At 44.3% G+C, this 23,583-nt stretch overlaps 1 protein-coding gene across 2 annotated transcripts in view; it reads left to right on the top strand.

The window, feature by feature from the left end:
• The first annotated feature begins 439 nt into the window (after positions 1-439).
• DAB1 (DAB adaptor protein 1) overlaps positions 440-23,583 on the top strand; it is a 209,753-nt gene continuing 186,609 nt past the window's right edge. For both annotated transcript variants that reach the window (XM_058808616.1, XM_058808615.1), the window contains exon 1: positions 440-677. The gene's annotated coding sequence lies outside the window, so the exon portion shown is untranslated. The remainder of the gene's footprint in view (positions 678-23,583) is intronic.

The raw sequence follows: 23,583 nt of genomic DNA, 5'->3' as shown, positions 1-23,583 counted from the left end.
TGAGAAACCAGGCTAGAAAAGCGCAGGGAACATAAAGAGTATTTTTTGTGCTTTATGCGGTGTGTGTAGCATGCAGAATGCTCTGTTGTTATGCTTCCACTGATCTTTTTTTGACATAAGCAATGCAGTCATTCTGTCTTTGCATCAAATAAGTCTTTGTACTGCTTGTCACCAGCTCACAGTGTCTGTGTCTGTGTGTAAACTCGGTGTTTGCTACATCCCCCTGTCACAACTGTGCTGCTGCCTGCAGCTGGGCGCTTCTGCTCCAGCTCTGGGTGCTTCACAGTGATGCTCTGTTGGTGATATTTACTCTGGAGAGTAAGAAATCCCTACGAAATCTGAAGTTTGAGGCAGAAAATAACATGAAAAGCGAGGACATGAGCACTGGACCTGGTCACAGAGGTTTGGTGTCTTTGCCTCCTCCCTTGGAGGAGGGCAAGGAAAGAAGGCACAACTGAGAGAGAAGGTTGGATGAAGTTCATCACTGCTCTGCCAACACTCTATGTCTGTGGTGCTTGGGAGACTGATGGGAAAATGAGGAATTAGGAAATGAGGACATAGAAAAAAAATCCTGCTACAAGCAAGCCTGAAATTAATGTGGTCAGAAAGAAGGAATGGAAATGATTCCTGCAGTTTGCAATGGGGAGATGATGGGCTCAGCAGCAAGGTATCCACAGGTAATTCACAAATCTGGGAAAAGAACTCAGTTCTTGGGCTGAATACAAGTCAGATTTGTTTTAAATCTACAGAAATTGTGTGTAGGTATTTTATTTCATTTTCTGAGCATATTGATAAAGCACACTGGTTAAGGAAGCTTTCAAATTATTAACATCTTCAGCCTTGTCTTTGAGCCAAGTGAGCAGTATTTGGTGAGCTGTCTTTGGGCATTACACTAAGTGCTTTTCTACTGCAATTCTAATAGAGCGTAGGGCTGAATTTGATAGTGTTACCTATTAGTGATTAGAGAGTGAAGGGCTTTCAGGGTGTCTGTATTGCAGAGTTTGCTTTGGTTGTTAAATTGGGCATTATGCATTTCATAATTTTTTAATTCTGCCTTGAAGTAATTCTGCCTCTTCAAATTCCTCTTTTCACTAACATTTTGAAAATATTTTGGAGGTAAGAATGGGGAAGGAAAAGAGGAGAGAACAGTTTTAGTCATAAACACTTAAACTGTGCATTGCACTCTGTGGCACAGGCTGAACTCTGCTGGAGAAAGGTACTCCTAAATTACCCAAATATTAACACTGGAATTATTGAGCATGGATAACAGTTATGAAATTTTTATGAATCAGTCAGGGTAGCAAAGTCATGGCTGCTTTATAGAGAAAGGTATGATGGAAACATGCAGGAAGATGATGGAGGATTCCATCTCTTCACATTTTCATGGGGTCTTTCATAGGGAAAATGTAACCTCAGAGTACTCAGGGAATGTCCCAGTACCCAGTGACTCCAGCAGGAGCTCCAGCACTGCTCACTTTTAGGATAGATATTTATTTCTCTGAATCTGGGGTTGCTCTGTCAAGATCACTTCCTTTATTCCTCTCCAGCTGCTCCTCTATCAGTTTTCCAGTTTGTACCTTCCCAGCTTCTTCCTTTTCTTCTGCCACATCTATTTTCTCCTGACAAACCCAGTTCTGTTTTACTTTGGTTTTTTTTTAGAGAAAGGCTGTAATATATTTGAAGTGTCTGCCATTAACTTTTGAGATTCAGTGACCTTTGCTAATCAGGAAGGAGGTTTTTTTGAGGTCTACAGGAAGAATTAATCATATGTAAACTGTTTGCTTTAAAAAGTCTCTTACCAAATGTGGGATTTCCCAGGTAGCTTTCAAAAGGTCAGAGGCTGGAGGCAGCAGCTGGAGAGCACTGCAGGAGGACAAACCCTCTCAGAGCAGGTTCAGAGTTAGGGAGAGACCTGTGGTGGCACATGGCACTGGGGAGAACCCATTGTGTTTGACAGGCTGGACTCAGGCCAGAAATTTGGAGCATCTGAGGAAGAAACACACAGAGTGGCACTGTGCTGTTGCACCATGCTGACATTTGCCTGCAATATTCTGCTATTTCAAAAGCAAGTTTTTGTGCTTTCAACAAAATGTTCCTTGGCCCTACAAGACTGGAAACAATTTCTGGGTGAAAGAAACCATGAGAATTTTGGATAAATTCCCAGTCAGCTGCTGGTACAGTCCCTTCTCCCAGGTATCCAGGGAGCTGGAGTCTCTAAAGGAGAAGTTTGCCTCCTGGACCCAGTTTCTGCCAGCTCTTGGTGTGGCAGTTCCTGGTCTGTGGTGGCTCCAGAGCTGCCCATGCAGACTCCCAAAAAGCAGAGAGGCTTTTCCCCACAGTGGGCCTTTCTGTCCTGGATAAACACATTTGATAAAGATCAGCTTGAGGGATTTCACAGTGTAACAACTCCCTTTCTCCTCCAGCCTCTGCAGCAGTGATTGTGGGACCTTCTAGCTCTGGATTAGAAAGGAGTTGATGGAGAAAAGTGCAGCTGTCAAAAGAGGGACAGTCAGTGTCATCAGTGCCCTAAAGGCTGCAGTGTCTTGGTGCGCAAAGGAAAATCTTTCTCTGAATTTTAGAGAGCTCTTCCAAATCCTTTAATGTGGTTTTAATGTGTTTTGCTGTACTTACTAGTGGTTTTTACCTGCTGTGTCTCAGTGAAGCTGATTTTGGAAGATGTCTCGCAAATCAGGTACAGTGCAAGGAGTGTTTGGTTTCCTACATGCAGCTCTGTTGTTCAGCCCCTCAGCTCCTGCAGATGATGCAGTGGAGCCTGTTCTGAACTTGTTCTCAAGGTTTTACCAAGTCTTGGTGAATAATGGCATTTGTTGTTAGAGGAAAGTCCATCTGGAGGGTTTCACTCACAGAAACACACCTTGTGACAGAAAGGGGAGATTTCCAGGCTTCTTTGCCCATACAGGGGAAGCACACAGGTGAAGGGAGGTTGATGACACCCCACCAGCCACTCATTTGCAGTGTGTGCTGTTCCCCAGGGATGGATTCAGGCCTGATCCCAGCCACTCTTCAGAGGAACCTCACTGCAGGATGGCTCAGAGCCCAGGGGCTTCTCCAGCTCACCCTGCAGCAGTGGAGTGTGGGCATTGCTCTTTCTTCCAGTGATGAAAGGACAGAGCTTCCTCCTCAAAGAGTTCATTCCCCAAAACCATTAATGGAAAAGTTATGTGCTAGAAACCCTTCCATCCAATCCAGAACACACAGGAAGTCTGGATATGAATGATTTAAAGACTATGGGAAAGCATAAAGATGTTAAGGTGAATTTACTACTTTGTTCAGCACATAGATTGTGTGAGGGGTCTGCAGTATGAATTAAAGAAAGGTTCCAGCCATGAGATATTACAGTTTAATTCAGACATTAGTACAGCCAGGGAGAAGACAGTAATGTATTGCACATCTAAATAGGATTTCCATACTGGATTGCACCTGTGATCTATATGGGCAGTGCTGCCTCTGTCAGGAGGAATAATGTGATGGGGATAATAGGCAGCTGTGGAAGGATTTACCTGGAGCAAGCTTTGCTGCTAATAGCTGGCTCATATCCCAACCTAACCGTGAGAGTTCATGGTTACCATGTCCTGTTGGATGTCAGGGAGGATGTTCTGCTGACCCTCAGCAGCCCCCAGGCATTAATGAATCACTCACATCTGCCCCTTGTTCATGTCAACCAGCAGCACCTTCTGTGGGACAATGTGTTTAAAAACAAAGGGAATTTTTTTAAGGCAATTTGAAATATGGTGTTGTCAGTCATCTGCTGCCGCACTTTAGTACTGAGGAGGTGGGACATTACAGAGCCCATGTTATCTTGATTAAATTACTCATTATTCAAATAGACCAATGCCCCATCACTTTTTATTAATCCCTTCTCCAAATTGAAGATAGTACCAGTTTTCCTTGCCTCTAGAAATATTTGCAGATGGTACCTAGTCTTTTTAACTGGTTTTTTTTTTTTTCCTTTTTGAGGTCAGCTGTGCCAGTTTCAGTCAAGGCTGGATAAACTTTTAAAGTGCCATTTCTTGTTCTGATTTCTCTAGATCTTTGCTTTTCACCACTTCTGTTTACAGACCTGTGACTTTCCTGGAGCTTTTATTTCTCTTAGAAAACCTGGAGGAAATAGAGGTGACCAAGAGACAGCACTGTGCCTGTGCTATGAGTGTGCTACAAGAGTGCTTCAGCCCTCTGGAGGCTTTCATCCTCCTGATTTTTTAATTTATTTTTTTTTTTCCCAGTTTAAGCATTTGCAGCAATGGCTCTGAAGTAATCCCAGAGCTCTGTCCCTTCCCATTTTTAGGCCGAGGAGGCTTTGCAGTGTGTGTTGCAGGGGCTCTGTTGCACATGAGCAGCTCCGCCAGGTGTTTGCTGCTCTCTGTGCAAACGGCGTTGCTGGAGCCGTGCCGTGAGAACAGATGGGCCAGGGAAGTACCTTGCTCTCAGTGGGTCTGGAGAATGAACTCATTATCCAGCCAGTGGCCTGTCACACCAGCCTCATTTACCAGTGGCTGCTGTAGGAAACAAACCCTGGAAAGCAGAGCCTGGCGGGGTGGGAGTGTGGCAGTGCCAACCGCGACGGTGCCGCTCGGCGAGGAGCTCGTTGGGGATGAGGGATGGGGAGGTGTCGGTTTCCCGGCTGTTTAGGTGGCCTGGAAAGGCCCGGGGTGGCCTTGGACAACCCGCGCTTCAAAGGACGAGAAGAGGCTCCAGATCTTTTCTCGGTCTCGGTGTTTATTAATTGTTTATCTAAAAGATTTTCTCTTGGCCCGACAGAGGTCTGCTCAGCAGCCAGCCATGAGCACACTGCGAGCCCCCGGGGTGGTCACCTATCTTTATACTCAAAATTACGTGTACAATATTTATCATTTTTCCCCAATACCTTTTACCCTTATTAACCAGTGCACTTTTAGTAATAACCAATCCCAAAGTGCCAACATCACCACAGAAGATGGAGGCCGAGAAGGAGAAGAAGAAGAAGAAGAACAGGACACGCCCCAATTCCTCCATCTTACTTCTTTAGACCCCCCTGTACAGAAATCCTAAACCCTGTGTCTTACACTCTAATTAACTTATCCCTTCACTATTTACCCCAGTGAAATCCTCCCATCCTCATACAGGTGTCCTCTCCTGTGTAGGATCAAAGTGCAGCCACCAGACACTTCTGGCAACATTCCAGGACTCCCGAGCCCCCCAAGGGTGGTCTAGGTGTCTCTGCACCTCAGTCCTGAGGTGCTGAGATCCCACAGGGAGGGAACCTGGAAGGGCAGAGAGTTACAAATAGGCATCAAAAAGCCTCATAAAAATGACAGTAAGTGATGCTTTAGGGAGTTAAAAAATGTCATGTGGAGAGGGGCACATTTCAAGGCTGACTCTGAGATGGAGGACCTGCTCCTTCCTGAAAGGTGGCTGTGCTCAGGTGGGGCTGGGCTCTTTCTCCAGGCAGCACTGACAGAAGGAGAGAACACAGTCTCAAACTGCATCAAGGGAAATATAAATTGGATATTAAGAGAAATTTTTTCACAGAAAGGGTGATAAAGTTCTGGAATGGCTGCCTGGGGAGGTGGTGGAGTCACCATCCCTGGGTGTGTTTAACAAAGCCTGGATGTGGCACTGGGTGCCAGGGTTTAGTTGAGGTGTTGGGGCTGGGTTGGACTTGATGATCTTGAAGGTCTCTTCCAACCCAGTCATTCTGTGAATTCCTTAGGTGATACCTCCACCAAGTATTCCCTAAAAAGGCCAGAAAGTATTAACAAAACATGTTTTAAGAGCATGATGTTCAAACATAAAAAGGGACCCAAACCTTCCAGGTTATGTTAGACCAGAGAGGTAAATAAACAGCTTTCCATCTTTCTCCTCTTGAATGCCACCTGGGAAACACCTCTGACTGTGCTCACAGGAGTGTGTTCACACTGCTGTGTGCAGGAGTCCTCTGAGGCTGCTGCTGTGGTCGCTGGTAAAGACACAAAAAAATTTGGCACTAGTTACTCAGAGGAATATAAAAAATGTCAGAGCTGGCAGCAATCTTGGAAAGGGAAAGTGCAGAGTAGGAAACTTTTGTTTATTCATAGCAAAACCCATGAGGATCGTGGGGGAAATTGTTGTTACCCCAGTAAGTCCTCCTGTGCGGGGAGAAGTGGGAGGGCACGCCAGATTTCAATTAGGCAGAATTTTCTGTTTTTAAAATGGCTAAAGACAACAGAAATATGTCCCCACAGGCTGCTCCTGGGGTGTTTTGTGTTAAACTGGTGCTGGCACAGCTGGCACGGCGCTGGTGCGTAACCTTTGCAGTAGGTGAAGAGCTGGAGGCAGACAGATGTTCCCGTGTCCTTGGCTGGGATTGTGCAGTCCCTGCCCGCACAGATGGTCCTTTGGAGCACCCTGGCAGCCTCTCCCTCTGCGTGCCCCTTCCCACCTGTTGGCACTTACAGATCCAGCAGAAGAGGGGCTGGGATCTGGGGAGAGCAGGACAAAAAGCTGCAGCATCACTTCTGGCTGTGAAACAAGGCAAGCTGTGTGCAGTGCATAGCAAGGGAGCCAACAATGAGGGCTCACCCCAGAGCAGGAGCTTTCTGTCCAGAATCCACTCTGGTAATTCACCAGATTGCAGCATGGATGGAATTACAAGGGATTTTTAATTTTTATTGAAAGGGAGCTTCTGTTCTGAGCAAAATTAGGTGATGCTCAATTGGATTTGGTTCTTCTGTGTCCTCAGCTTTATACAGAGAAAAAAAAAAAGGGCAGAGAAGAACAAATTGACTCTGGAAATCACCTCCTACAAACTTGGCTTCAATCCTGCCAGCCCTTCCTATAGGAATGAGCCTCCCACCCACACAGAGCAGCTGAAGTGGAGAAGCCCCTTTCCAGAGGCAGAGCCTTGTCAGAGCAGTTTTAGAGAGGTTTTCAGCAGGGTGCACTCATGCTGCATCCCAGGGACACACCTCCCTCCTGCCTGGGACCAGACATTTGCCCCCTTTCCCCATCTCCCACCCTTTTCCTCTCAGCAGGAATGTGGAGGAATGCTGCCTGATCACTTCCAGCATCAGCACAGGTCAGGGTGGTTTCAGCCCTTCATGCAGAGCTGGAAATAAATCCCAGAATGAGCTCAGACCTCAGTGTGACTCGTGTCACTCCATTCTGCAGGTGAGAAGAGCGTCTAGAAGTGAAATATAAAGCTGTGAGAGCATCACTCAGCACTTCAGACTTCCCTGCTTCCCTTAATGGCCTGTGGGGAATCTGTCAGGCTGGGCAGTGAGCTGGCACAGGCTGGCCTGGCATTCCTGACCTCACCAGCACCACACTGACTCCCAGCAGTGGGAAAACACAGTCATCATTATCTTTTTCCTAATAGATCATACCTTGCAGTTATAAAATGGAGCCCTGGCTCCAGCTGAATTTGAGCAGGTTTGGTTGGAGGGCAGGAGAGCGGTCCAGCAGGGATTTTGGCAGCTGCTGCAGCATGTGGCCCATCACAGCTGCTTAAGGAATAGCACTGTAGCATGCAAAATATTTTACAGGCAGGCACTTTGCAAACCCTGGAAAGTGTTCTACAGATTCTTCTGCAGAGGAGGTTGCCAGTCAGTAGCATGGTTTATTTATTTTGTTTGGTTTTCTTGGGTTATTAAACATGTTTTATTTATAGAGTGTGCTTTCTAGAGAACTGTCTGCGTGCATGTTCTTAAATAAAGCATCTGAGGGTGCTGGGCTGTTGTTTGTGTGTGTGTGGGACCATGCTGGTGCCAACAGGGAGATCCATGAGGTGTGTAGGAGCTCTGGAGGTGCTCAGTGAACTGGTGTGGAGAGTTTGTAAAGAGAGTTTGTGTGTGGCTCCCTGTGAGCCTCACCCGTGGCGCATCCATCCCCTGCTCCACCTCAGCTCCTCACCTGCTGCACCCCTTTCCCAGGTAATTTTAGTGCAGAATCCAGAATTACTAACTCCAGCCATAACCCTTTTGAGCTTAAGCATGGAAGTAACCTTGTGTTGTGAAAAATGTGAATTTGTGCGTGTGTGAATGTTTGCACCTTCTGCTCCTTTCCTGCAGCTCAGAGTGAGACTTTTGTCCCCTTGGCTCAGCTCACACAGGTACCTGTGCTGCTGCTGTCCTCCACAGCATTGCACAGGTTTTTCCCACTAGAAAACATCAACACATGGGGACAGGTGTATCAGTGCAGTGCAGGTAGAAATTTATTCTGGCAATAAACACCCTCCTGCCTTTATCTCCTCTTGTCATCCTCTTAATTAAATTGATATTCCTAAGGTGTATTCAATTTAGGAATTTGTTTTTTTTCCCTGCTGAGAAGCCCAAGTAGAAGGAATTAGGTGCATAATGGAGTGGCCAGCTGGCAGAGCTGTACTGAAATACAATTTCTGCATTTATAGGTTGGGTTTTGTCCTAGCAATCTGCAGAGCAGCCAGTGGGCAAGGAAACCCTGCTTATAAGAGCAATTTCCCATGATTATTAATGCCCTGGAAGCTGAAATCAAACATTGCTAATCCATCACTCACAGTGCTTTGACACTGAGCCATCACAAGGAAGGAAGTGTCATTTAAGTTGTGCTTTGACTGTAATGGGTTTTGAGAAAACTGAGATTATCATCTAGAACAAAAGTCTCCAGTTGGTGTCACAGAATGAATTTAAAACTCTTCCACTCTCTCTGGCCACGTGGGAACTGCTTGTCTCCACACAGCCAGATGATTTCTCTGGAGCAGGGAATTGTGTAGCTGGGGCTATTGCAGTCTGTTAATATGAGCTGTAGATTTTCCGTGGCAGGTTAATTCACAGTTTTCACATCTTGGCATTTCAAATAATTTTAATCAAATAATTAAATTCAAATTATTTTAATAAATTTAATTAATTAATTTTTAGGTTTACAATTTGTTCCAGAAGTAATGCAGTTTGCTGAGATTACACACATTTTCTGCAGTTTTGATTTTACTGCTGTATTCATTTAGCTCAGCAAATTTATAAAACTAATTAAAACAGAAGTACTTTTTTGATTCAAATTGTGAATGAAAAACAAGAATCTAATGTAAAATGACATTTTCAGGGAGATTAAGACCAATTGCAACTCTATGGGTGTTTTACAACTCAGTTTTTTAAACTAAAAGCAATTCTTTTTATAGCATATTCTTGGCATGGTTGTATTGTTTCCATGTTTTGGGATGCCAGGGGAGTGGGAGATTAGGATCTGATGCAGCAGTGTGCTGAAACATGTCTGACATTAGCCATGGAGTTGGTCCTCACTGAATTCCTTGGATTTCTTGTTTGCTGAACGGAGATGGAGCCAGACCCCATTTCAGTCAGCAGGGCTGTGCTGCTCCCCAGCTCTTGCTAGGCCTTGTGTCATCCAGGGAGTGAAAATAATCTGCAATTCCCAGGCCATCAGCATCAGAGGCAGTTTTCCCTGTGCTGGGAGTCCCCACTTCTGATGGGGAACCTGTGGGGTTGTTGGAATTCCTTTGGTGGCACACCACTGTGGGTTCAAGCACCAATTACCACCTTCCAGGTGACAAATCTGGAGGGGGCAAAAAGAGACGATCACTTAATAAATTTCTTATGAAGGCAAATGCCTCATACATAAATCAAGCTGCTTCATTAAAGGGGGAAGTGGGCTGAACAGGGAGGTGGCAAAGGTTAACTCCACACTTGTGACACCAAACCCAGTGCCACTTCTCATGAGTCCTCGCCGTGAATTGCTCTTGCCTGTCACCATCCCCAGCTCCTCTGGCAGCACTGGCATTTCTCATGCCACCTTTCACAGCATCAAAATAGTCTGAATGTTAGGAGAAATCCACACTCCTGATTTGGACAGAGGTGAATGGATTTGCTCTTTTTTCCTGTTCACATCTCGTGAGTTCCCAGTGCCCCCACGGGTCCTGGTCCTGCTGTTCCCCAGCTCCTGGCACCACACCTGCCTCAGCTGTTGTCTGTGCAGGGCTCTGAGCCTGTGACTCTCTCTGGACTCCTGTCCTACACCATCCCCATGTTTTTTTCCTGCTGCTCCAACACTGATCCTTGCCTGCCATCCTCAGTGGCAGCCATGGCTGTTGCTGAGCTGCCCATGTGAAAGGTGTTTTCAGGACCCACCTCCCACTTCTGGGCACCCCTGGGCCTCCCTGCACAGTGCAGGGTGTTTGTCTGACTCTGTTTTGGCTGTCTCAAAGACAGCAGTTTGGATTTTTGGCTGATTTCACAAACCTCTGCATTGTGAATACACAGAGAGAGGTTGTGGGGTGCCCTCAGGGCTGGATGAGGCATCCCAGCTGTTGTCACCTTGTTTGTAAATGTGGTGTTGTGCTCTGTGCTTTGGGAGTTTGTGACCAATGTTGGGGCTCTCAGCTGCTGTGAGAACAGAAAAAAAGCACAGGGAGGTTTTGACCACGCAGACACAAAACTGAATAATTTTTTGGAGCGTTTACAATTGATGAAGATGTGGCAGCAAAGAATTGACACATCCTCCTGACCCCATATGGCTGTTCCCCCTGCAGATCTCTGCTCACGTGTGCAGCATCCCTCTCTCCTCATTTACTCACACCTTGAGCAGAAGCAGGGCAGGCAGGGAAAGGCAGCACCAGCACCAACCCACCATATGCTGTTCCTAATGATTGAGAATGGCGTGTGCACAGTGCTCTCCTAACATATTCCAGGGGCCAGGGGCCTGTGGCACTACAGCTGCTGTGCTTTTATTTCCCCCAGTCCTCTCCCCTTCACCACCAAATTCTGCAGCCAGCAAGTTGAGGATGCTGTTGCTGTGAGACACCTTTGGAAGGCACTTCCATGCAATTGCTGCCACTTAAACCCCTCTGAGCTACACAGCCCAGTGCCAGGGAACGTGGTTATGATCAGGAAATTGCATTTTTCCCCCCCAAACCTCCAGCAATCAGTATTTTTGTTCTCATCCCTGTGGCAGAATCCACCCCGATTTGTGCTTGGTTCCAGTGCTGCTTTGGAGCAGCAATGGGGAGGGACAGTAGAATCCTGCCATTGCACTATTAGTTCATATTTTTATAAAACATCAAGAATTCAGAATATAGCTCTTTTAATGTCTCACTCAAGCAGGCAGGAACATTGAAATGTACATTATCTGAAGCCCAGGAGACAGGCACTAGCATTTATAGTTACAGTAGAAATCTTCTTGCATTCCAAACTCCTCAGGAGAAACATTGATAGCTTTATTCAGAACAATGACACTGAGAATTGCTGAATCATGTTCCCAGAGCATCTGTCCTGGAGGAAAATCAGTGCTGCCATCCCTGTCAAATAATGTCTGGGGTTTATGTGGCTTCTGGTCTGGGAAATGCATCAGGATGGTCCCAGCTCTGCTGTGGTCTCTCTTCTCCCTCATTTTTAGTGGAAGATTCACTCCCTTTCTGGTGGAAGTTTCCTTGCACATGGCAGGGAGTCAGAACTAAAAAACTAAACACCTTAAAAGGTCTTTAAGGTGCTTAAAAGGTCTTTAAGGTCCCCTCCAACCCAACCCATTCTGGATTCTGTGATTTTTGGGGAGAGAAGCTGTCACTGAATAAGTCAGTGAATTTTTAGCATTAGGTTGGCAGGGATGCTTAATAAAAAGCAATAAGGAGAGTTTGCCATTAAATACTTTATTAATCTGACAGTGTTTATTTGTCATATTTTTTGATACAGTGGAGAATGATCTGGCAGTAGTCAAGCCCTGGGTTTAGGTGACCTTGTGGTGAATCTTGGCCATTTTATTTTCCTGAGTGCTTGTTTCATTTTTATGGAAGAGCTCTGAGGTCCCTGTATGAGCTCCACAAGAAGTAGCAAGATTCTGCTATTACATTAAATATAAGACCTGCTACGTGTTAAAATAAAGTGGAAGCCTGCATTAAACTGGCACAAGGCAGAAATTAACCTCATATTCTGAAAGAGGCACTGATGCCATGCAGAAAATAGTCTATTTGGAGATCATTCTGCTGATATTTTTCTCAGCTATATCCTTTTTTTTTTTTTCTGGAGGGGTGGGGAGGAAAACAAGCTCTCGGTGGCCGAGTTCATTTTCTCCCGCTGCTGCTTTTTTCATTGAAGTCATCATAATCCTCCATTTGTGACATCAGAGTTACTGGCTAGCCAGATAATTATGATTTCACAAACTGAAGATTATGACCTTCAAATGAGGAAGGCACAGCGGGGAGGACAGATTCCTAAGCAACAGCCATCAGATATTTGTGAAATATTTGCAAAAATGTCCTTGCAGTTTAAAAAAAAATGAGGGAGAGAGGGCAGGAGAGAAACATCCAAAAAATATTATCAGCAGAATGAGTTGCCAGCCAGCATTTTTTTCCCCAAGTTTTCCATTTGGTGCCCATGATTCTCTAACCTGTCTCATTTAGCCTTAATGAACACGAGACATTTTTTTAGCATGCCATATGTGCTGTGGTCCTTAGGAAAAAAAATATATATCCAAATAACTTATTTTTTATGTTCTGACTCTACCCAATCATAATTTACATTTTGCACAGTTTGATGCCCATCTGCAACGTCTTTACTATCAGAAAAGGTAATAAGAAAGGGAGGGAAAAAACCACAGGAACATGTTAAACGACTGACACAAGAAAACCTGGTTGGGAGAAAATCATTTTTGTCCCTGTGTAAATAAGTAGCTTGGAAAATGGGTTGGATTTGTGGCTCCAGCGGTGGGGTTAGCTCCTGTATCAGCAGTGGCTTGAGAGGAGCCACAGCAGTTTTTGGGGAGTCTCTTGCTCTGTCAGGGGGTGGTGATTGTTTCCCCCAGGGATGGGGAGGATGAGGAGCAGCCAGGCATCCTAAAAATGAGCTGAGCTGTGCCTCAGCTGGATCCTTTTTTGTAATTTTGGGGCAAGCTATTTAATGACCACAAAGTCCCCTCATGCAAAGCTCCTTGCAAATATTCCATCCTGAAAAGGTGAAAAGCCTTGAAAGGACATTGCTTCCTCTTCCATCCTCCTCCCTGTCCTTTCAAACACCAGGATCATGTGTTTTACCCTTGGAGCCTGGCAGAAGGAGGAGGAAAGGAAGGAGTCACCAGAGGGAGGTCCCAAATAGCTCCAGCAGCCCATTTTCAGTGTGTGGCTTTGGGGCTGATGGGGTCTCAGGCATTTCAGGAAGGTGCAGATGGATTTGAGCCTTTCTGATCCTCCTGTTCTGCTGAGCAGAACATTGTTTTATTAATTAAAAACAATGTGAATTGTTTTTAATTAATAACCAATCCCAGTCCAGCTGTGTCAGACTCTGGTCAGTCACAGGTTTTTATTATTCAGTCTTGTCTAACCTTCTGGTGTCTTCTTTTTCTTTAGCATAGTTTTAGTGTATCATTTCTTTTAATATAATATCATAAAATAATAAATCAGCCTTCTGAGAGCTTGGGGTCAATTCTCATCTCTCACCTCATCCTGGGGCCCTCATAACACCACAATAGGCCCCGCGCTCACCAACTGCAACAAATGATCCCAATTAATTAGAGTTAGGAAACAATCAGCATTCTCCAAACAAATCTCCAACCACAGCAGTGCAAATTAGTCACATCAGGCCACTGGAGAGATGGGATTTGCCCAGGCCAGAGCTTGGCCTCTCTGCAGCCCCACCTTGGCTACCACACAGGGCAGGGCTCTGGACGTGTCCCACTTCCCATATTTTTCTAATATCTACTTTTTCCTTTAGTAGCTGAGTCAGAAAATGTCTCCTATCCCTTGTTTGGAATGCTACCAGTTCAAGAATGTTACCAGTTCAATCATTTTGATACCAGGAGCTGATGGGAGCTATTCCAGCCCAAGGAGGCCTTCAGCTACTTCCTCTGGGATTGTACAAAGTCAGAATTGAAAATGGATTGCAGTAGTCAGAGCAGCCTTTGTGCCAAGCTGCCAAGGGTTTATGACTCACAGATTACTTAAATTCAGCAAGTGACCAAAAAAATAGCAGCATTTCTTGTTTATGTGACACAGAGAAGAGAAATTCCTGGTGTTTACAGGAACTCCCAGAGCTCCACTAGGATGTGAGGGGTGAGGCAGGGAACTGTGATGGAGCAGCTCCTGAGAGGAACCATGCATGTGGAATCACAGAATGGGTTGGGAGGAACAGCTAAAGGCCTTCCAGTCCAATCCCTTTCCATGAGCAAGGACATCTTCAACTGGATCAGGTCACCCAGAGCCTCATCCAGACTGGGAATGTTTCTGGGGATGGAGCTTCCGCCTCTCTGGGCAACCTGTGCCAGTGTCACCAAAACTTCCTCATCTGTACATTAACCTGAGTGAGGCTCTCTGTCCAGGTTTCTTGACATTAGGGGTAAAATTCAGGATTTCTCCATGGGTCAAGAGCTCTTCCATGCAGCCAAAGTCACATCAGACTCTGTAAAATAGGGATGGGATATTTTTATGTAGCTCTGAGCTTTAAGGAAACTTCCAGTGCAAGTGATTTACTGGGGATATTCCAGAGCAATCACAGCTAATTTAACCTGGAATTCTGGAGCCTGGAATACCCCAGTGTTGTCATGAGGGCTGCTTTGCAAAGCAGGGAAAGAGAGCTGTATCCATGTGGCCAATTTACAGTCAGAAGTACAAATCCAATCCAAATCCTTCTGTCCCAGCTGAATCCGCAGCAAAGTGCTTCTGATCAAGACACAGCCTAAATAACTGTTTGTATAAAATATTTAGGGACTAATTCCTCATTACAGATGCTTTGGGAAACACTGTAAACTGCTTGCAGACAATTGAAAAATTAAAATAAAAATGGAAGGGAATTATTGAATATATTATTCAGTGCACATGATTTGACCAGCTTTAGGAACTGCAGTGTTAAATCATGAGGCAGAGCATCTGGAGTGAGTAGAGAATTAGTAGAGAATAAAGGAGCAGCAGTACCATGCCAGGTACCACAGGAACAAGTGTTTATATCAAAACAGAATTAATGCAAAGTTGTGGCTTGAAAACATGGAGAACATTCTGAGCCTCCCTCCTATGGCTGGCCCTGCTCAGAGCAATAGAGGTTAATTTTTTTCCTAGTTAATAAACAAAAAAAAACCATTTACTTCTTCAATTTCACTTCTGCTAAACATGAACCTGTGGCAGTGAACTGAAAAAACAAGAGAATAAATAATACAGACAAATACATGGAGGAGTTCAATTATCATTTTCCCCCATTGAAACTGCCTTTTAACAACTACATCTTCTGACTGACAGCTTATTAATACTAATTATACGAGATATATGCAATATAACTAGTGCACTGGTACCTTCAATTATCTTGCCTTGTCTTCATTCCTTCCCCTGTGCTCCCATCCTCCCTTTTCATGCCCCATAACCACTACCTGGAGCTGCAGCTCAGAGCCAAAGGAGCAAAAGCCTCTCATTTCTGACAGGGGCAGGAAAGAAACACACAAAATATTGTGTGTGTTTGTGATGCTTTGTGGGTGCTCACCAAGGGGAAATTCCAGCCTTGGCAGTGGTGGAAAATGCTTGGAATGTTTGGGGGAGTTCTCTGTGGAAGTCCTGTGAATTTCCTGTGAAGTTTTAGCAGTGGGACTCAGTGATTTTGGAGCTCAGACTCAATGGTCCTGGAGGTCTTTTCCAGCTTTAGTGATTATATTCCATGACTCCAAGTTCCATTGGAGGTCCTGTAAAGTTCCCATCCGCGCTGTTTCAAGCTGACCCACCCTGGTTTATACATAATTTTCACAGCTTTTCCACAGCTCAGAGTAACCCCAGGGGAATCTGTGCTGTTTGATCCAGGCTGGCACTGGCTCCCCACTACCAAAACCTCAGCACCTGATCTGCAGCAGCTTTTTGGGAGAGCTGAGGCTGGAGCAGCACTGACTGAGCCAGGTCCTTGCTCAGACCAAGTCCCCAGCACTGCCTCAGTTTTGTTTTAATCCCTGCTTAATGAACTCTCAATTGCTTATGCAAATCAAAGCAGTGGAGACACTTAAAGGTTATTTATAATTCCTGGAAACGTTATGAAATCAATCATTCCAGCTTTTACAGCTTTTACAGTGCCATTTAGATATCTAACTTTTTCCATTACATTGCTATAACAGTTTATGTAAGAAGACAAATATATTTTGGTTTTATTTTTTTATATAAGCTTGCTGATTGCTAGAACAACTATGACAGCTGACATGGAAATCAGGGAGGTTTTGATTAGGCTTTTCTGATATGCAAATGTGTGTAAATGAGTTTTATATATATTTTTAATTTTTTAAAGTTCTATTTAAAGAGCAGGCAACAGTATCCCACGGAAATTAAAGAGTGAGTCTGAGAGGAATGTTCATTTGGGACTGACTTTGAGATGTCCTGAATGGTGCTGGGAGGCAACATAGGGATAAACAGGATCACCAAATACCTTGAGGTTTATTTCAATAGTGTTTTTCTGTGGGTTTCATTAGGAATATTTTTACCTGGTGCCCATAAGGAAGCGCTGCTGGGGTCCTGGGGAGCTGAAGATGCTGCAGGTGATGAGCAGCCCCACCTGGGCAGGTGCATGGGTGTTGCTCAGGCTCTTGGTGGCTGCAGGATTTCTCCCAGCTCACAGCAAATCTCTCATCTGTCCTCTGTAAAAAAAACCCATAATTTTTACTGGTTTAAACCAAGCATTTGGCTCACTGGACACAGAAAGCTGGCAGTGATTTCCTGCAGTCCATCCTACTCTTGGTATTTTGGATCCATGAAGCTTCCAAGTGGTTTCCAGAGTGTGGACACCAGGCTGAAGAGAGGAATAGTCTAATTTTGGAGTCCTTGTCACCTCTCTTTTCAGGTTCAGCCTCAAAGAGCCAAGCTGAGGTTTCCAAATACCAAATCTGCTCTTTTGGAGCATCTGCCATCTTCTGCAAATCCCACAGCTTTGGCTCACAGGGCAAACAAAAAGCCAGGGTGGAGGAGTTGGATCCAAATCTCCCTTTTAATAGGGAGATGTGGCTGGGGATTCTCATGGCTGGTCCATCCTCAGCCTTGGATCTCCCATTTGTGCTGTGCCCTGCTGGAATTTCTGTTCAGTGTGGTGGAGTTGTGTTAATTCACCTGTTTTCTTTCATCTTTTGAAGTAAATTAACAGCTATTTTAGCAGTATCACGGTATATCTGTAACATTTATTTTGAAAAGGAAAAAGGGCTCAGAAGATTACCAAGGTGTCCAGCTGTGATAATATTACCTGCCTTGTAAAGTGCCCTAGGTGACTCTGAAGATGTAAAGCAAATTGAGGATTACATTAACTTCCTCCTGACTTGCTCAAATTATTAATTCAGTATCACCAACTATCAAATAGAGTAGGGTTATTATTTTTTTAAGTATAAATGAATAACTGTGGTACATGGCAAAGTACTGCCTGCAAATAATTAAAACCTGTTTTGATTGTATCTGTAGTAGAGGTTGGTATGTCTTTTTTGGGTTTCTTTTAGTGCTTTCTTTATAATATAAGATTATAGCAGCCTGTATTCACATTCAGCTTAAATAGGCAGAGGAATGAGTGCTGCATAGCAATGTGATTTTGTAATAGAATAGTTTTACCTTGGAGATTCTCAAGTTTTTTTCAGTCTCTTTGCCTCACTGCAGGGCAGATTTGTCACACGTTGCTCAGGGAGAAAAAACCCTGTTCCCTTCCAGAGTTGGTCAGTGGCAGAAACACATCCCTCCTTCCAAAACATTTTAGTCTAATGCATAATGTGCAGTTTTGGAAAGCTAATTCTCCCATTTTCCAAAGAGACAGTTTGTATGGTTTATCAGTTCTATATATAGAATAAATACACATATATACCAATATACATATATACCACTAATGCTGGGGTTGGAAGGGGCTCTGCTTGGCTTCTCTGCATCAGACATTCCTTGGAGGGGATTTGCTGATTTAATCTTCACAATTTTAAGGGGTGCCATTGCAGGGTGAGTGCTTGAGCAGTGTCAATAATTCTCTTCCTTCAGTCCTGCCTTCTGCCTCTTCCCAGAATCCTGAGTTCCAGGGGCTGTGGGAGCATTGCTGGGCTTCTTCTTGGAGCTCATGGCAATTGCAGTGATTTAGAACAGGATGCTGACTCACAGCCCACATTAGCAAAGCTGGAGTGGATGGCACAAAACTGTATTTAAATCTTCTTCAGCTCTCATGTTCAGGCTGAAACATTTTTCTCTGGTGGAGATGTGGCCTTATTGATTATTCATTATTTCCTAACCTTGATACACTGGAGCAGGGAGTAGAAAGAAAAGGTGGGGATGGACAGGAGTGGCTTATATCCACCATGGTTTTGGGATGGATCCTTCCCAATTAGAGATGCTCAATCCAGACACCTGAGGCAGGAAAGGGAACTAAACATTCACCCAACTGATTAAAGAATCACAATTACCTGTTGGGGCATGTGAAAAACACCAATCACTTGTTTTTGAAATTTTAGAAGTTTAATAGTAATAAAATTGTTATAAAAATAGTAATATAATTAGAGTAATAAAAATCTGAACAATTGAGATTAGGACAATATGAGACAATAGAAACAAAGAGTTATGGACAGTCCAGGTACCTTTTCTGGGCAAAATAAGCCTGAAAAAGGACCCACGTTAACAGAGGATTAACCCTTAAAAGCAACAGCCTGTTGCATATTCATACACCTCATACATGGTGCATAAATTCCATTCAAACACAGGATTCTCTCTGGTCAGTGTCAGCTTCTTCCTCTTAATCCTGATGGCATCTTCAGACCTGAGCGATATGGGGAGAAGTTTGTTTCTTCTGATAATGGAGCAATAAATTCTCTTTCTCTGAAAGATTCAGGTGTCCTGTGGCTGCTGTCTTGCTGCAAGTCCTTTCTTTAAAAAAGTATCTTACGTAGCATAGTTTCTATTTTAACATTATAACCTAAAACTATATTTAACACACTACTTAAGAAAATTAATACAGCATAACTTTCTAACATAACACATATAATAATAATTTTATTATTTGTGAAAAGCCAATCATAAAATACGCATTTTTCACAGGGCAGAACCCTGCAGTGTTTAGCCCCAGGATTGATACAGAAATACATTTTGCAGCTCAGGTTCCCCATTTCCCCATTGGGTGCTCCCCATTCCCAGGGTGTAGGACTGTGATGCTCCCACACAGTGAGATCACTCCTCACATTCCCTTCCCTCTCCCATCCATCAGCAGCAATTTGAAATGGTAAGAGCTTTTCTGTAGTATTTCTGTTAATCAATAACCAACCGAGCTATTAATTTTCTACTAATATATTCTTCTTTAGTGTGCAGGGAGAGGAAACTCGTTGATTACCTGTGCTGACCCTACCCAGTGCCCATGAGGATCAGTGCAGAGATTTCCTTGGATTTCAGGGGGTGTCTGAAATGCCCCATTGGAGGTGGTGAGAGATGCAGGAAAAGCAGGAACTCCAAAACCTCTCTCACTGCTGTTTTATCACTCCAAAACCTCTGTTCAAGCCCTCATCCCTGCAGCAGGATGTCAGCTGGAAAATTCAACACCTACGAAATTCTGCAGCAGCAGAGCTCTGGTAATGAGTTTTGCAAATAATTAGCTGCGGTGCCTCTTTGTTTTATAGAAGTGCAATAGTTGATGAACTTGCTATGCCACAATTAGGAGCTCATTAGCAAACAAAATTCAAGGGTAACAAATACCTTAAGGGGATGTTTTTAGGAGTATTTAATGGAATCATGAGATCAGAGGAAGATCAGCGAGGAAATGTAAATTCCTGGAGATGCTATACACCTCCTGCAGGACCGGGGACAAGGCAGGGTCTGGAAGTCAGGACTAAAGCTCACTGAATTCAACAGATTTTACATTCACTTACAAATTTTAGTTCTTTTCCATGTCATGAGAAATGGCACTGCGGCCCCATATTATTTTTCTCAGCTAGTAAAATCCATATTTGTTTTCTATTCTGTTATTTAGTTTGAAGGTTTCAGAAAAAAGGTGCATTCTGTTTGCTATGCAAGACATACCTCAGAAAATAGCTCTTTCATTTGTTTTGATCTGTTTTTCAAAATATTTTTCAGTATCATTGACTAAATAATCCTAACAAAAGTATTCCTGAGCTGCTCACAAAGCAACAGGAGATACATTCCATGAATCCACGTACCCTATCAAAGAGTATTCCTGGGAACTTTTTGCTATTGTTTCTAAGCTTATTTACCGTGTCATTTTCTGTGGTTAATTCACCTTGTCTCCAGAAATCCATCCCTCATTCTCTTTGTAATGGATAAAGCAATAGGACAAAGAGAGCTGGTTTTTACCCTTGTCCCGAGAAAAAACCTTTCAGAAAATGATAATGGGCTCTTGACAACCTGGAGAGCTGGTTATCATTGGGGAGAATTAATCTCTGCCTTGATTGAGAACACCTATGCCAAATTAGGAGCTACAATATCCATCTGCTTGCTGTTATCTGGCAATATAGATTTACTGTGACATTTTGGAGAAGGAGTAAGAAAACATATGAACAACTGCTGCGGTTCATTAGCCCTTTATTGGTGAAGCGTGGTGCTCAGGGCTGAGAGAGGTGCAGGGAAAGACAATCCCTTGGCTGGAATCATTGCATTCATGAGGCTGTGGAGAGCATTCCCAAGGACAAGCTTACAAATGAGCTGCTGCTTTTTGTTCCCTGACTGTGAGGTTGTTGTGGTTTTTTTTTTTTTTTTTTTTTTTTTGGTGGGTTTTGGTGGATTATTTTTGTTTTGTTTTGTTTTTGTGTGTGGACTTGTGGAATTTTTTGGGGGGTTTTTTTGTTTGTTTGTTTGGTTTTGGGTTTTTTAATTTTTTTTTGTTTTGTTTTTGAGGTTTGTTTTGTTTTGGTTTGTTTTTTGTGTTTTTTTTTTTTATTTTATTTTGTTTGTTTCTTTGGGGTTTTTTCGTTGAAAGTGGAGCGATTCAGCTGCAGGAGATGGGAAGAAATTTTGGGGCGCATCCAAAATCCCTCTGGGGAGCAGCTGCTCTGGACACCAGTCACTCATGGCAGTGTCAGGCAGATGAAACAACCTCACCTTTCCTGCAGATCCTTTGCCACCAGAGCAAGCCCAGGGCAGCACCACCAGCATCCTGCCTCCCCTGGTGTTTCCACTTTAATTTCCAGTTTAATTTCCAGTTTAGTCTCTTTCTCCAGTTGTCACCACCAGAAGCCCTTCACTCGTGGCAGGTGTCTATGAAAGAAAATCCATCTGTGTTGTCACTTTCTCACAAGTATTTAATTTTAATCCACTCTGGGGGGCTGTTGCTTAGGTACCAGCACACAGGCTGTTGATTTATTTGCAGTTTTAAGGCTCTCAGAGTCAGGATGTTAAAGCCCTCCAAAGCCAGCTCCCTCTTCATATGGGAGAACCTTTGGAAATGCACTTTAGGTTTATGACACTGGCTTGGCTTAATTTAATTTATGGTTCACTTAACCGATTATTCAAAATACCAGATGTGACAGACAGTAGATCCGGCTGAAATATTACCTCACAGGCATGCTCAACACATAGAATCTGCTCTCCATATGGGAAGGCAGGGAATGTCCCCCATCCCCATCCAAGAGCAATCAATTTGGTTTTGAAAGGAGACCGAGGGGAGACAGGGTCCCTCATTTCTCCTGTAACCTTTGCAGCAGCTGATGTGAGAGCCAAGCCCAGGCTCTGCTGCTGCGTGAGAAAAAATGTGAACTTCTGAAAACGCCAGAGGCAAAGGATTTGTCATGTGTAAAACATTTGTTGCTTAGTGTTTGCTGATGTTAAAGTAATTCTTAGCAACTGTGAGAAGTACAGCAAAGGCAGACAATAAAATAGTGGCAGGAATGTGGAACATCCCAAGGTTTTGAGTGACTCTTCTGGTGGCTGGGACTGTCTTTGTGAAGTGAGGGGCTGGACACAACAGTGTTGGTAAAAGTGAGTGTCGGTCACAAATACTGGCTGAATTTATCAATCATGGAATTATTTGGATTGGAAGGAACCTTAAAGCTCATCCAGTTCCACCCCTGCCATGGCAGGGACACCTTCCACTATCCCAGGTTGCTCCAAGCCCTGTCCAGCCTGGCCTGGGACACTTCCAGGGATAGGGAAGCCACATGGTTGGCTGGGCAACCCATGCCAGGGCATCCCCACCCTCACAGGGAAGAATTTCTTCCCAAAACCCCACCTAACCCTGCCCTCTGTCACCTCGAAACCATTCCCCCTTGTCCTGCCATTCCACGCCCTTGTCCAAAGTCCCTCTCCAGCTCTCCTGCAGCCCCTTTGGGCACTGGGAGGTGTCTCCAGAGCCTTCTGTTTCCCAGGCTGGACACTCCCAGCTCTCCCAGCCTGGCTCCATAGGGGATGTGCTCCTGTGGCCATTGAGCTGGGGGAAGGTCCAGGTGCTTTGGGAGCTGGCTCTTCCTGACAGCACTGGCCACCAGGTATGGACAGAGGAGTCCCAGCAGCCCCTTGAGGCCTCTCTCCTTGTCTCTCACCCCTTGCATTTATCCTTTGGAGCAGGATGATGTGTTTAGTCTAAACAGGAGCAATGGAGACATGATTGATTCCAGAAGTGCCTCCAGTTCAGCAGGCAAGAGCTCTCTCTCATTTTGGGGAACATCTGATGCCCATCAACCATGCTTTTGAAGTTTATGGTCTGAGGTTCCTTCATGTCAGGGCAGGACCTATCTAGGGCACTCCTCTGGACCTTAACTATTAAAGAAAGATTAAAAATTAAACTTCCAGTAATGCAGGAGCCTGAACTTTGAACTCCCCTGTGTCAGTGGAATGTTAATCTGATCTCAGCAGTACCCGATAAAGTCGATCTGTCTTCCTTGCCTGGTTAATTTTTAATCATTTCTATGGATAGAAGGGCTCTGGTGGATGGGACTAAGAGCAGGCTGCCTTATCCCAGCCCTAAATCCCAGCATGGAATGGGGGAACAACGTGAACTAAACTCCTCCCATTATTTATATTCTGTTTTCCACCCTGTGTTTGTTCACCCAAGCCTCGCTATGTAGGTGTGTTCTCCCAGCTGATGTTCAAGGGTAATAGTGCACACAAAATCTGCTCATGTGCACAGGTTCACAGGATACTGTCAGGCTGTCAATGGGAGCAGTATTTCCTAGGTCCACAGCAAATGTTTGTGGCAGTGCTGACTGGGAAAGAGGAATGATCCATTCAAAAATAAAACCACTTTTAGCTCCGGTTCTACGTGGATTCAGTGCTGTATCCAAAGTGCTCCTCTCAAACTTGATAAAAATATTTCAAATTAACTTTTATAGCATTATTTAAAAGATAACATTTTGCTTTTGCTGTTGGTGAATTTTGCAACGTTCCTGTTGTTCTGCATCAACACCATAAAGCCAGTGAGGGTGTCAAGATTAATGCTCCGTGTCAGCACACACTGAATGTGCTGAATTTTATCATCAGTGGGAAGGGAGGGGACCAGAGATCTCAGAGCTCATCTCCACTACATGGACAGCCCCAAATTATAGTGCTGGGATAACAGCAAGCCTGGGGTCCCAGTGACACAGGGCCACTTTAGCCAAAACCACTCCAGACCCTCCCTGCTCTCCCACCCTCACTGCTGGAAGGGAACGGGGTGACTCTGTCGGTGCCACTGGGGTTTTTTGTGGATCCAGGCAGTTCCCATAAAAAAACAGCCAAAGTTCCTAAAGGGAAAG

This window comes from Ammospiza caudacuta, chromosome 7 (assembly GCF_027887145.1).
Source record: "Ammospiza caudacuta isolate bAmmCau1 chromosome 7, bAmmCau1.pri, whole genome shotgun sequence".
Taxonomy (NCBI): Eukaryota; Metazoa; Chordata; class Aves; order Passeriformes; family Passerellidae; genus Ammospiza; species Ammospiza caudacuta.
This window is presented reverse-complemented; position numbering and strand designations above follow the sequence as displayed.